This window comes from Petaurus breviceps, unplaced genomic scaffold (assembly GCF_028583685.1).
Source record: "Petaurus breviceps papuanus isolate PSGF00001 unplaced genomic scaffold, PetGlider_PUasm1.0 126, whole genome shotgun sequence".
NCBI lineage: Eukaryota > Metazoa > Chordata > Mammalia > Diprotodontia > Petauridae > Petaurus > Petaurus breviceps.
The window spans coordinates 8,977,802-8,993,139 of record NW_027185655.1 but is presented as its reverse complement, the minus strand read 5'-3'; the positions used below and the strand labels follow the sequence as shown (position 1 = coordinate 8,993,139).

Sequence of the window (15,338 nt, the reverse complement as noted above, 5' to 3'; positions counted from 1 at the left end):
CAGCCACCCTGGGGATGCTGGGGTGCTTGCCGCTACAGAGGGATGGACATGTGGGTGGTGGAGAGAATTGTGAGCATGATTACATAAAGGTCCAAGCTGGTTCCAGAGATCTGGGGGAGGAATACTTGAACAGAGGACAGCCTAGGGAGATGGTGAAGAGAGAAACCTTCAAATGGTGGACATGCAAAGAAAGCCACTCCAATCACATTCATGGATTTGCTTGAAATTCTAGGGACCAATGAGAATGGATCTCTAGCTGAGGTTATCTTTTCTAGTTTGAGCTGAAATCTTTTTTTGCTCCCAGCTAAAGAGTGCATTCACTCCTGTGTATTCTTTGGAATATTATAATCTGTATAACTTCCCATTTCTGTTTGCAGTCTTGCTTGGATAAATGGGTTTTCTTGATATTCACTATTTGTGATGGTCTTTTGTGTAACAAGTGTTTGATGGAAAGTTAGGCCAGTGAGCATAAGCTAAAGGCTACCATCCCTTTTAAGGGTAATCAGGGAGGTGACTTGTGTTCTGAATCCTTTAGACTGCCAATATTTGAAGGAGGCAAAGTGAGAGTACCCCCAATTTATCATATATACGCAGATATGTTTATTTATAAGTACAAAAGCAGCTGTTTTCTATTTTCTCCCTCATTAGACTGATCGATCCTTGAGGGCAGGGCAGTCCTTTGCTTGACTTTGTATCCCAAGTGCTTAGCACAATTCCCAGCACTTAGTAGGGGCTTAATAAATGCTTGTTGATTGACTTCCTGGAAATCAGGAGTTGGGGAGCAGGAGGGTAAAGGGCCAGAGTTTGAGAAAAACCCCAAAAGAGGTTTTTTTTTTTCCCCATTCCCCCGGCTGCCCCAGGTCTGGCCCAGGTTGTTGAGCCCCGGATCTAAGCGACCCTTTAGGGGAGCAGTCTGTTCCCTGCCTGGGCCTCCCTTGTTACAGGCATAGACTTTTAGGTGTTTCTTACAATCTGTGGGCTTCTTGTGGCCAGAGCCTTTGCACCACCAGAGCGGGTGATCCGTAGAAGCATATTCCAGCAATCACCCCGGGCAAGCCATTTCACCTCCATCGGCCTCAGCCGCCTCATCCATAAAGGGGGTACAAGGCCTCCCCCAGGGCTGTTGGGGTAAATCGAAATAAGATTTGCAAAGTGCTACGGGCAACTTTCAGGCAACATACAAATGCTAGCCAGCGTTACTACATCCCACCACTCCAGAGAGGCGGAAAACGCGGCGTCCTTTTGCAAAATCACAGGATTCCCTGAGGGCAGCCGGGCTGACCACCAGCTCCCGGCAGAGCTCCAAGCTGGCTTGCATCTGGCTCCGAAGCGGGTGGCCAATGACATCTTTCTCGGCCCACGAGCGCATGCGCCCTTCCCTCTACCCTCCGGGAAGGAGGGATGGGGGGGAGGAAGGGTTTGCGTCATGATGTCATCACTCCTCACGCTAAAAATCCTTCCGCCTCCAGGACAAAAGAAAAAGAATCCCGAGGCTTCCCCTCCCTGCTCTCGCCAGTTCCCGCGTCCGTGCCCCTGCTCCTAGGCGCACCGAGCAGTCTGGGTGGTGGGGAGTGGGGCCGCAGCGGGAGGGCGGGGCGGCGGCGGCGGTGTGCTGAGGCCGCGGCGCGGATCCCTGCGCGGGGGCGGGGGCAGGGCGGCGCTCAGGGAGCCGCGTTCTTCCTCCCCCTCCCTCTGTCCCCGGCGGGCGGACGGACGCCGGCGCTCGGCTCTCGCCTCGGCTCGTCGTCCCTGTCCCCTCCCCCTCTCCTCCCCCGGCGCCCTATGGCGAGAGGGAGCCCCCTGCCCAGCCCGGCAGGAGGAGCGGCTCGGGCGGCCTCGGGCCGGGGGGCGCCATGGGCCTGAGGCGGTGACGGGCACGGACCGTTGGCCCCCGCGCGCCGGGCAGGATGAGGCGGTAGCGGAGCCCCGGATGCCCCCCGTCGCCAGCGTGAAGCCTATTGCTCTGCCGGGGAGGAGGAGGAGGAGGTGGAGGAGGAGGAGAAGGAGGAGAGGAAGGTGAGCCCCCCTCATCCCTCCCCCCCGTGGTTTAACGGGCCCCCCCGGCCACGCCCCCTAGACGGAGCGGCGCGGACCTGGGGAGGGGGAGGGGCCTGCCCCCCCCCCCCCCCGCTCGGGCCCTCGGTGGTGGCCCCCTGCCCCAAGTCCGGGACCCCCAAAGTCTTAGAGCTGCTGGGGACCCCAAGGTCCGCTAGCCTCGGGGCACCCCCGGCAGCGGGCGGGGCGAGGTGCTGGCCTCCGCGGGGCAGGGGCTGCGCCCGCCTTTGTCCGCCCAGATAGAAGCACCGGGTCCGGGCCGCCTCCTGGGGCCGTGTCCGTCTGTGCCGCGGCCTTTGTCTGCAGCCCGGGCTGGGCCGCGAGCAGCGCCCGATCCCGGCCCGCGGACCCAAGAGGGCCCCTCCCCCGCCGGGCCTGCGGTGGGCCCCCCAGGTGCCCAGCCTGTCCCTGGCTTTGCGCCCCGGGCGGCCTCCAGCCTGTTCGCCCCTGCCCCGTGCGTGCGTGCCGGCCGGCCCCGGGGCCCCTCTCTTGTGTGCCCGGCCTTGGCGCGGCGCCCCGCACCCTGCTGCTGTCTTAGCTCGGCCAGACCCGCGGCAACCCCGCTACGGCTTCTCTGCCCGCCGCGTGCAGGACGCCGGGGAGCCCCTTCTTTGGGCGGGGGGCAGAGGGGGCCAGGCCTTGCGGGGACAACTTTGTTTTGGCAAGTAAGGCCGTGAGCGGGCGCCCCCCGCCCGGGCAGGCTGGCACCTTCTCTGCCGCTTGTAGTCTCAGGGGGTCCCGGCCCGCCGTCTGCACTTTAAAACGGATGTTGACGGGGATATGATGGCTTTGGGGAGATCCTAGGCGCATTCATCGGACTGCCAGAGGAGGCCATGGCAGAAAGGAGAACACCGAAAGTGGAGTGACTTGCCTAGGGGTCACTTTTCTGACTTGTGGGACAGTTCTCTGTTCACCGCCTTTCTTGTGGCTGCTGAAGATTTCATAAGCACTAAAGCTGCGGAAAACTGAGAAGGAAAGACGCAAAATGGGTCAACAAGTATTAAGTGTCTTCTGTGTTACATGCCAGGTCACAAGGAAGGGGCAAGAGACAGTGGGCACACAAAAACCCAAACTAGTTTCTGTTATGAAAGCAGATCTGGGTTCCCATAGGAGAAATCTTAAAATGATATCTAGGACTAATAGTCAATGGATGAACATTTACTTGAGGGACAGCATGGTGTAGTGAAAGGATAATGAGCTGACTTTGAAGCCAGGAGGGCCTGGATTTAAGTCTGGCCTTTTAAACTTACTGACTGTGATCCTTTAGTGGTCACTTAACCTTCTAGTGCCCTAGACAGCTCTTTGAGGCTATAAGCCAAGGAAAGTACAGATCTGCTTTAGTAGAGGGAATTTTTTCACCTGGGAGTTCCCCTTTGTGAAACCAGAGTTGCAATCCTTACCTGTCTTCCTGTTAACTGCTAAGACTGCCTGAGGAGACAAATACAAAACTGATGACCCCTGGCTCTCCTGAAGCTTTTGTTGTGCTGGGGGAAATGTTTACAGATACATAAATAAAGAAGGATATTATACATGCACAAAATGGTCAGTGATGTTTCAGAGGGTTATTGATTACTTAAGAAAGGCTTCTTTAGAGATACAAAGACAAAGGACTCTGGGGAAGGGATAACCTTGGAAAAGGCATGTGGACTGGGGAGATGAAGTGTGACCTGGAAAACCCCAGGTGTAGCATCTCTGCTTAGAGCAGAGGATTTCTAGGGTAAAAACAAATTCAAGTGGCCAAAAGTCAATGGAGGGGTTGTGTAGGAAGGGGAGGGGCAGCTGTGTCTTCCTGTCCTCTGTGTATATGGGTATCTAGATGACTTTTTTTTTTTTAAATCTCGTGGAAAATTCATGCTCCTTCCCATCCCTTTTTAAAGCCCTGCTATTAAAAAAAAGGGATAGTTAAGGAAACATCACTGTGGATTAAAGGGTACAAGGTGGTAATAAAATTTTAAAAGTAGATGTACCTAGTGTGAATTCATGCTTTTCTAAAAAAAAAAAATGTAGGGACAGGAAGACAAGGAAAAGGGTGGACTGCCCCTCACTTAATGGAAATACGATTAACAGTCATCCTAGGGGGTTTTAGGTGTTTAAGGTTTGGCTATGTTGATACTTTGGAAACAAGTTCTTGAGAGTAGACTATTTGTTGACTAGGAAAGGGAATCATTTACTGTTTATCTCCTTTGTTGTTCAGGCCTCTTCACATTCTCCAATGTTGAATTTTAGATGTGTGGGTTTATTTTGTTTTTCTTTTACACATAGACAAAAATTAAAAATAGTCACCATTATCTTCTTCAATACAACATGTAAACTGATCAGTAAATTATGTGCTAAGTTGAGGAGGGAAAGGGTCCTGTCACCTGGGGGGAGGGGGTCAGAAAAGGCTTACAGGAGGAGGTAAACTGAACTTGGAAGGAAACAGGTTTCTAAGAGTAGAAGACAAGTACATTCCAGATGGAAGGGGGGGTTTGGGGGAGGGGGCAAATGGTATAGCACAGCCAGTTCAGGGGCAGGGGGTGTGGCAGAGACTGGTAGTAGTAGTGCCATGGCTGGGTCACACCAGGAGTGCAAGGAGAATATGCAAAGGTAGCTTGGAGTTCTCTCTTGCTCCCTTTATGGTCTCTATTTGATTACTTGTTATGAGGTTTTATAATAGCAAAGATCTTTGAACTCAGTTTGCAAGGTCTTTCACAATTGACTTTGGGTTTTGGAATTCTGTAGCCAGCAGGTACAGAGCTAGAAGTGAATCCTTTAAGCAGGTTAACTTTCAAGGGAGGTAGGGTAGTGGGGAAGGATGCCTGTTAAGATAAAAAGAACATGAGAGGCTCTCTAATTGTCCTAATTGGTGACATAATGGACGCTTTATTAACATTAGAAACTGTTTTCTGTTTCCCCCAAGATTTGTAACTTTCTCCTTGGCTATTTAATAGCCCAAGAGTTGAGGTTTTTCAAATCTGTTGAATTTTGTTAACTAGCATCTTTATATTTAAAGGGCAGTTTGTAGAAGATGTTTTTGTTTTAACTAAGTTTTGCAAGTCATTTAATAAGTAGTCTAAAAGTCTGTAACCTTTTGCTTAGACTGGTTCTTCATGTCATAAAACACCCATGGCATTGTTTCAAATAGGTACAGATTCTTTTTTAAAAAGTACTTTTTTATTTCTTTTCCCCCCTTTTAACACTATATACATTGTCCTTGCAGTTGTTTGTCTGTTTTTTTCTTTTTTGGAGGGGGGAGAGCAGGGCCATTAGGGTTAAGTGAACTTGCCCACAGTCACATGGCTAGTGAGTGTTAAGTGTCTGAGGTCTCATTTGAACTCAGGTCCTCCTGACTCGAAGGCCAGTACTCTATTCACTGGGCCACCTAGCCATCCCCTTGCAGTTATTTTTGCTTCATATACCTTAAGGAAACCCTATTTCCACAGACTCTCTTTCCTTCACTCCTCTTCCCCCTTATTTGTTGTTCTTTTTCCAAGTTTTGGAGTTTTGCTTATGGATTTTAATTATCTTGTGTCCCTCCCCCTCTTTTTTTCTTAAGTAGTTGATTAAAACATTTCTTTATCCCCTCTTCTTCAACTTCTTTTCTTTTTTTTTTTCATTTTCTGAGTCTTTCTAAAGAAGAGATTTCTGCACCTTATTCTCTCAATCAGTTATTTTCCCATTCTGTCTATTCTAAAATTTTATTCTTTGACTCATGACTTTTATTATTTATTCTTTCTTTTAGTCTCTTTGTCTTCCTTATGGAATTAAAGCTTCGAAAGTGCCTATTTTTGAGTTTCTCTTTCTAAACGGTTTCCATGTAAATGCCTTGTAGCTCTTATCCCTTCCCCCCTTTTTTTTTCTGTTGTGCCTCATCCTTGAAGTATCAATTCCTGCAGGAGGTAGAGAGGATGGAAATATTGCTCCATGGTAGACATTTTCCCTTTGTCCCTGTTCATCTAGTACACTTATCCCACTTACCCTTCAATGATCAATTTCTTTCCCATCTGCCATGGAATCTATTCTTTGCTAGGTCCATGTCCTCCCACCTTCCAGGTGTCACTTGGAGCTATGATTTTCGTTTTCCTGAGGCTGCTTGTTGTCCATAGAGGTATGATGTCTATAGAAGCACAACATATGATTAGAGGAAGTGGTCTTTCACTGCACCAAACCTTTGCAGATTATAGACACAATGGAGTAAGATCTTCTCCCATCACAGAACATATATTTCTCCCTCCCATGAGAATGGTATTCCCTGGAACCCCTGAATCAGGGTCTTTCCCTTTTCTTTTCCTCCAGTTTTTATCCTTCTCTTTGCCACTACGCTCGTTTTCCTGTATCCCTTCCTTGCTGACAGACTACAGGAGCTATTTTCCCTGCATTGTTTATCATTGACTTGAATGGGGAACATCACACATAAGATTAAGATTGGGGGTGGGGGGTGTCTTTCGAACCACTTCCTCATATTGCTTCTATTTAAGTTCCTTTTTTTCATTTTTGTCCCCTTATATGCTTTTAGAAAGAAAACTCTTAATGATCCTTCTTTTAGAAAATGCCATAGGGGTCTTGTCTTTCTAGGTTTGTTTTCTCTTTTTAATATTCTTTAGAGATGGGATAATTTGTTTTGTTATTTGTGCTTTCCTTAGTGTTTGTATTTATTTACCGTCTTGTATTTTTGTTATCTGGGATACTTGCAGTGCAAATAATCTTTAAATTTTAAATAAATTTTTTAAAAAGTAGGAATGTTTCAAATGCCTCTTTTTTGTGGGACATCCATATTTTTTCATTGCCAGGTAGGCCAAGATTTGTAGGAAATATCATTTTGGGTTGCTTCTTGAGCTCTTTTGCATTTTAATATGTTATTCCATTCCCTTCTGTGTTTTCTGGTAGGTGCAGAATAGCCTTGAATTTCCTTTATATTTAAAGGTCTTTCTCTGGTTCTCTTGAAGAATTTATTGCTTGTCATTGAAATTATTAAATTTACCCACTGTGTGTCTTGGAGTTTATAGAATAGGTTTTTCATTTGCTTTTGGAGATGATTTATGTATTCTGTTAGTTGGTGCTTTGTTTTCTTTATTCAGAAATTCTAGGCAGTTTTCTTGTATTATTTGTTGCATTATGATGTTTAAGTTTTTTGACTTAATTAGTGTTCTTGAGGGAGTTTTGATTCTTAAATTGTCTCAAAGTGTTCTGTCTTTGACATTGTTTTCTCTGTAGAGATCTTATGTGTTTAACTTCATTGCATTTTGCTTTTCTTTCGGATTGTCCTTCACTTTCTTATGATAGTATTCCTATTAAATTTTTCTTTCTTTGTATCTGTTTGCCATCAAGGACTGTTTTTCTACTACTCACTTATGTTCTGCAGGCCATAAATTCTGCGATTTGTTCACTTTTAACTTCTTTCAGTAATTTCTCCCTTGGAACTATCTGGTGCCGTCCTTTGTGGTTATATACTCTCTTTCATTAGGTGTCGTTTCATTTTTCTTTCTTTTTTTTTTTTTTTTTTTTTTGCCTTTTGGAGGGCAATTGGGGTTAAGTAACTTGCCCAAGCTTATACGCTAATTTTTTTGTGCGGGTGTTAAGTGTAGGGCTGGGGCTTTACTGTTTCATTTTTCTTTATCTCACAGTGTTTATTTAGAGACATTTACAATTGTTAGATGTCTTGGTAGCCATCTTCTGTTTTAATGTCTTCCCTGTTGATTTATCTGCTTGTGCCCTAGGTTTTTAGCTTGAGTTTTCTTTCTCTTGAGATCTTCAGTGTTTTTAGCCTTTTTTCCTTATATTCTAATATTGCTCACCTTCTGACTCCTCCTCCTTTAATAGCAGGCCTCCCAGTTGCTGAATCTTGGAATTGATTCAGCTTGCTTCGAATTGGAGAATTCACTTTTCACTCTTCTTAATCCTTGCCCCAGGTATCCCCTAGGGAGACAGAACTGGCCCAAACTGGATAATAATGGCCTTTCATTTAGGCCTAATACAACCCTATATGCTGACTGCCTAGCATCCTGCCCCTTGTTCCCTCTTTAGTTCTTTGATTGCTGCTGCTGCCTCTGGTGGGGGATGTCCAATTTCCCTGTACCTCCTTCTCTGCAAGGAGAATCATAGCTGAAGTCTGCTGCTTGTTGCCATAAAATTGTTGGGGTGAGGGTAGAGCTGGCTGTTCAGCAGAGACTGTAGCAGCCACAGAAGGACTTTGCCAGATAGACCCTAGGGCCTAAGTTTGTAGGTCAGGTTGTGTGCCCTGCCAGCCTTGGGAGCTAGTGAGGGGGGTGCTGATACTAATTCTTCAAGCTGTTTCCTTGTTAGGCTTCTTGGTTTTTTGGTCTTGGAGCTACTCCTTTTAGGGAGTTTTTTTAGAGTTAGTGGAGAGTGGAAAAATTCTCTAGCCCTCTATCTTGTTGCTCATGTGACCTATCTCTGTGAGTGCATTCTTACACGGAACCAGAATATCATCCATCTCTCTTTCTCTCTCTCTCCATTTTGGCCTTATTTTGTTAGATTCCTTGCCTTGAATTTGCAGACCAGTTGGCCCAGGAACCAGTATGAAATGAACTGGAGCCTCCTAGTGGCTGGAAGATTGGAGGTAATCTTTCAAAGGGATCTCAAATTAAATGAATAAGTGATCTTTATAAGCTCTGGACTAGGAGGCAGGAGACCTGTGTCTTGTCTATGCCACTAGCTAGTTGTATCTTTTTGGACAAGCCGTGCTAGGCTGCACTTCTTTCTCTATAAAAGGAAGTGTCCCTGAGGTCTAAAAGGGTTTTAAATTTATCCTTGTAGGCATGGTTCTGTGAAGAACTATAGAAGGTAATTTCATGAGACCATCATAACATGTGTAAGGTAAATAAATGCCTGTGGGCCGATCCTATACATATATCCAAAAAATAGGAGGGAGGTTCTGAAGCTCTTTGTGAGTAGAAATTGTTCCTTTCTTTGTGTTTTTATTCCTATTACCTAGCTTTCTTGGCCCAATAGGCAATTAATAAATGCTTGCTGATAGATTGAGGCTCAAAATAGATACTATAACATTTTAAAATAGGAAGAACAGTGAGATTCTGCAGGACTAAAACTCCTTTCTTTCCTGCTTCTGCTTCAGCTTCACTCATCAGTTCTTTCCACCACATTATCTGTAAATAGAACCATTTGAAGCCGCTTTTATGCTACAAAATACAAATTGTCTAGTTTCTCAATTAATACAGTTTTCCTTCCCACCTTTGCTACAGATGAACTATTTGAAGCTGTTTTCCATATGATTTGCCAAGCATACTTTTGGTCATATCAGTTGGTCACATCAACATGTCTCTTATTGAATGAGGCTTTTTACACTTAGCAATCCTGTAAGCAAACTTATGTGATAAAAGCAATCCTTTTGTTGTCACAACCGCCTTGGAAGGTGGGTGCTATGATCTTAAAGGAAATTGAGGCAAGCAAAGGTGATGGAATTTGCCCAGAGTCACATAGCTAGTAATAGTCTGAGGCAGTTTTTAAACTAACCTCTTTTTTGATTCCAGTCCTTTAAGCTACCTCTCAGCCTGGGGAAGCAAGTTTCCTCATCTGGGAATTTTCAGTGCCAGTGAAACTAGCAGATTTACTCCTTTTCCTCCTCCCTATTCCTAGTTGTTGAAAAGTTAAAATAATGATGTATATGTCTTCAGCTATTTCAGTTTTTAAAAAGTTTCAGGTTTTGGAGGAAACCAGCTCATTATACTTAACAGCAGTGACTACATTAATAAACATAACAGGTCTCACTTCCCCTCAAACTTAGTTTAAGAGAACTCTTAATTTAATGGGAGTTTCCAGGAGTAAACTTCTTAGTTAGTCATCTAAAGAATTTTTCCACAAATAGTGAAGTTCTTAACAGTAACTTACAGTTGCCTTAAATTTGCTTAACTTTTGGATCTTTCTTAGCTGTAAAATGAGGAGGTTATACTTGATAGGTTTATCTGCCTTTTAGCTTTAATGTCCTATGAATTTTGGTTTTTATGGTCACTGATAAAGGCCCTGAGTTAATATAGTCACTCTCATACCACTTTAGGACAGTTGAAATTTCTTGATACTTGATTTTTGAATGAGAGAAAAGTAAGAACTTGTTCTTAAGAGATCCAGAACGTGTTTCAGCTATAGAAGTGGATGGAAAGACCTGGTGGTCCTGAGGGCAGAGTGGAAAGGTAGACTGGAATTTATCTTATTCAGAATCATTTCCCTTAATAAGGCCACATCTGTTTCTGATGGAAGAATTGGGTGAGAACCTTGTTTTCTGGATCTTCAGTGACTGTGACAGTTGAAGAGGTGATTTCTGAGACTTTTCTTGCAAGGCTTGTTTCCCTGGATGGTGGCTGTAGAAGCATGTTGGAAACAGCAGCCATGAGTAGTTTGGGATGCTGTGTTAAGGGAAACCATGCAGTTCAGCAGCTACAACTGGCAGAGTATGGATTTCTGTAGCCAGAGTCTAACCTTTCTATTGAGAGGAGCAAAGCTTGTCTCCACATTAGTCATCTGGAACCAACATTGATCACTGTATTTGATCTGACTTTAACAAAGTTTTGTGTTGTCTTTATCCACAATAATATACTGTTCTGATCTGACTTCTTTGCTCAGCATCAGTTCATGAAAGTCTTCCCATGTTTCTGTGAATTCTTTCTATTTGGCTAGAAGGGTATTCATTAGCATTTGTGTACTGCAAGTTTGTTCAGCCATTACCTAACTGATGGAAAACTGTTGGAACCTATGGAAACAACTGTTGGGTCAAAGAGTAGAGTCAGTTTAATGACTTTTATCATATCATTTACAAATCATTTTCCAGAACGATTTGGATCAGTTCACAGTTGTCCCAGAAATGCATTAGTGTACCTGTTTTCTCATAAATTCTTCAACATAGACTATTCCTGTCTTTCATTTTTGAAAATTAGATGGGTGTGAAGTGATAGCCCAGTTTTTTTCTTGAGCATTGCATTTCTCAAATATTTTAAAACATATTCTTATTGATACTTTTGATGTCTCCAACATTTCTCCCAATATTTGTCTCCTGGCATTTCTCTTGTCTAATACATTTTTCTATATTTTTTGATTGTTTGCATTTTTTCTTTTGAAAACTTCATATCTTGAATGAATGAGGAAGTTGTGGTATCTAGACTACTACTGTGTGGAACTTTTACTGTTGTAATGATATTGTAATGAACATCTAGGATTCCAGAAGACTAATGATGAAACATGCTACTCATCTCATCATAGAGAGGGAAGGACTTGGAATGCAAAGTGAGACATATTTTTTGGGCATGTCCAATGTGGAAATTTGTTTTGGTTGACTATATACATGTTTGTAGTGGGTTTTGTTTTTCTCATGTACTCAGTTAGGAGAGGGTGGGGGGGGGAGAAGGCAGATCTTGGCTGATTAAAACAATTTTTTTGTTAAAGAACACTTCATATGGTTTGACCACTTGGCTATTAGGGAATGGCTTTCAGGCATATGTATTTGTGTTGTGTCCCTATAGATATGTATGTCTGACTTTTATCAGAGTTCCTTGATGCAAAGATTTTTCCCCCAATTGCTAGCTTCTTTTGTAATTCTTGCTGCATTAATTTTGTCTGTTCCCCCCCCCTATTAATTTTACATTATTGAAATTGTCTATCGTCATTTCTGTAATTTTATTGTTTCTTACCTGGTTAAATATTTTGTTCCTTTTGCATTTATTTTAATGGAATTTCCCTATTTCCTTCTGATTTTACTTAGTATTGTAAAGAAATACTGTGACTTCCTTCCCTACCCATCCCCTTTATCTTCTGAATAGTCTTTCTTCCCAAACAGTTGCTGTGATGCAGATTTTGTATTTTGGCAGTTTACCAATTTCAGCTCTGGCTGTAATGCCAATGAATGAAGTCACTGTGGAAAATATAATAATGTTATAGCACCCATAAAGTAAAATCTTTAGCTAATTAGATAGTTTCATTACTGTAGATTTTTAGAAAATGTTAGTTTTACCTGTTGCTTGTAGAGTACAAATTAATATGTAACCAGATTTTAAAAATGTATTTTATTGAAATATCTTAAAAAGAGTTTTATTGAGATTTTTTAACATATAGATTGTCTCTGTATCTTTTCCCTTTCTGCTTCCCAGAGAGCCATCCTTTATAACAAAGAATTTTTAAAAGAAATTTAGCAAAATTCATCAGGATGTTGAGGGAGAAAAAAATCTGATTTTATATGCAGTGTTTGACACCTGTGGGCCCTGATCTCTGTGAAGGAGTGGGGAGAGGTGTCTTTTCTGGACATATTTATAATTCACAACATTTGATTTTGATTGTTATTGTTTTGTGGTTATTTCCATTTACATAGTTGTGGTCATTTTATCTATTGTTTTCTTGACTCCGCTTGCTTCATTTGCATCAGTTCCTATAAATTTTTCCATGGTTCTCTATATCGATTTTGTTAGTTGTTTCTTATAGTACAGTATTATTTCATTACATTTATGAACCACAAATTTTTTTTAGCCATTCCCCAGTTGATGTGTTCTATTTTGTTTCTAATTCTTTGCTTCTTCAAAAGTTTTGCAGTGAATATTTTGGTGGACATGGAACTTTTTCTTTCTGTCTCTGACTTCTTTGGGTGTCTGGGTCAAAGAGCATGAACAAGTTCTGAATAGCTTTTCAGGATTGTCAGACTGAATTGTAACTCCATAAGTAGTGTATTAGTGTGTCTGTCTCTCTTTAGCTTCTAACATTTACTATTCTCTTCTCTTGTCATCTTTGCCAGTTTGCTAGGTGTGAGGTAAAACCCGAGTGTTTATTTCTGCATTTATCATTATTTAATTAGTGGTTTGGAGCAATTTTTGAAATACAATTATTAATAGTTTACACTTAATCTTTTGAGGCCTGTTCATATTCTGTGGCCATTTATCAATTTGGGAATGACTCTTTTCTATATGTGTAAATTCCTTGTATGTAAAGATTGTGGTTGTTTCTGCTTTGCAGTAGTCCACACAAAAGATAATCATGCCTTGGAGATACCAGTCTTAAGAGAGAAAGGGATGGATCTTGTAAAGAAGTTAAAAAATTTGAAGGGGGCTTGTTAATTTTTCACAACCTCTTGAACCTGTGCATCCACAAAATACTAGCTCATATATATTCTTTAGTACAACTCTAAATCTTTTTATTGAAAATTGATGACAAACTAATCATAGTGATGATTTGTTACCATGTGCTCCCAAAACCTTGACCACAAGTCTGTATTACACAGGATGTTGCAGAAGTCTTTGTGCAGTTTTCAGCTTTAGCAATTGCATAAGACTTTTATAGACTTAGAGACCAGTCCTTGGAATACTACCAGAAATGGAAAGCCTTGGTTTAATTATTAATATTTGGATTTAATCAAGTTAAACACATTTCTTTTTTATATAACTCAGTTTAAGGCATGAAATTGGTTTCTTTTTTTTTTGGCGGGGGGGGGAGGTCTAGATCTATTAATTTATTTGGTATGGGGAATTCCTGGTTAGGAAACTCTTCATACCAACGCAGAGTAGCAACATTTCTATCATTTATGATTTTAGAGAGTTTGCTGGAATGTTGAAAGATTAAGTAAAATTGTCGGGCTCACACAGCCAGAATATGTCCCGAAGTCAGATTTATACTCAGGTTTTTCTGATTCTCAGTCCAACTCTACCCACTATGGCACACTGTCTCGCTTAGTTTCCATGTGAAATGAAAATCTTTAACTTCTTGAGCTATAATAGCCAGATTTTACATTTAAATCCCCATTTAGCTGATGAATCTATAAAGATTTCTATAGGGCACCAAGAAACAAAATTTCAATTTGGTACAATTGAAAGTATTCTTTTGTGTTACATGTATCCTTTTTGTTATTTTTTTGACCTTAGTCATCTGACTATGGTTTGCCATTTCCATCTCCAGCTTCTTTGACAAATGAGGAAACTGAGGCAAAGTTAAGTAAGACTTGCCCAGAGTCACAAAACTAGTAAACATTCTGAGGCTGATTTTGAATGCAGGTCCTCCTGACTCCGTGGCTGGTGTGCTGTGTGTGTCACTTTTAGTTGCCCATGTATCCTTTTACAGATTTGTAGATCGGGATATGTTTTATCTAAGTGAGTCAAGAGGAGGCAATGAAGTTACACAGTAGTTGTGATGAACCTAACTCCCCCCTCCCACTACTCAAAAGTTAGTTAAACCAACTGCAAACAGTTGTAACAGTTATACATAGTTACGTTGGCCATGTCTGAAAATGGGTTTCTAGTTCTTGTGTACATCCTCTCTCTGTAAGGAAGTGTGGGTGCGATGCTTCGTTATTGGTACTCAGTTATGGCTGTTTATTGCATTGATCAGAGTTCTTAAGTCTTTCAAGTTTATTTAGGTCTTCTCAGGTTTATCTGCAACTGTCCTTTCTGTCATTTCTTATGGCTCAGTGGTATTATATATCATATTAATATAGTGTAATTTATTTAGCTATTCCCTTCATTGATGGACAGTACTTTAGTTTCTAATTCTTGGTTACTACCAAAAGATCACCTCTAAATATTTTTATACGTAGGGATCTTTCTCCCCCTCTTTGATCTTTAGTCGTCAGAGGGTATGCATGGTTTTAAATTGCTTTCTAGAATAACTGGAGCAATTCACAATCCCAGCAATTGTCAGTTTCCTTTTTTGGTCATGTGGTCCAATCAGATGGGCGTGAGGCATACATACCCCTAGAGTTACTTTTATTTGCTTTTCTCTAAATATTAGAGATTTAGCTAATTTTTTTCTTTTGATTGTCACTATTTTCATCACTCATTTAAAAAAATGGGGGGGGGGGCAACAAACCTCATCCCAAATAGGTAGAATAAAGCAAATCCATACAGTGGCTTTGTCCAAAAATAGACATCTTCTTCTGTACCTTGAGCCCATCACCTCCCTATCAGGAGGTGTGGGTATCATTCTTTGTCATCCATCTTCTGGAATTGAGTCTGCTCATGGTGGTGTTCAATGCTTCCCATACCTCTTTATGAAGAAGGGCCAAGAGGGTGGTGTGAAAGGAGTGTGCTCAGCACCAGGTCTCTTGGCTCCCTGTAGTTTGTTTTCTGCCCCTCTTTTTCCTTTGCCCAACTCCCTATTGTTCTATTGATCTATTCTTTTGCTTTTAAACCCCTCTTTGAGACCTATGGTCAGGAGTTAGAGTTTCTTTTGCTTAGGGCTCCTCCTTCTCTTACTCTACCTGTCTTCTTACTCCCTCTTTTCCTCTTTCCCTTTTGTTACCCTATTGGGTAGAGTGTAGGTAGTTCCCAATTAATGTGAATAAGGAATTTGGTGAAGTGTTCACA

At 42.1% G+C, this 15,338-nt stretch overlaps 1 protein-coding gene across 2 annotated transcripts in view; it reads left to right on the top strand.

Moving 5' to 3' along the window:
* The first annotated feature begins 1,728 nt into the window (after positions 1-1,728).
* CCNI (cyclin I) overlaps positions 1,729-15,338 on the top strand; it is a 52,865-nt gene continuing 39,255 nt past the window's right edge. The window contains exon 1 of one of the 2 annotated variants that reach the window (XM_069092726.1): positions 1,729-2,016. The gene's annotated coding sequence lies outside the window, so the exon portion shown is untranslated. The remainder of the gene's footprint in view (positions 2,017-15,338) is intronic. The other variant, XM_069092719.1, reaches the window with a different exon arrangement.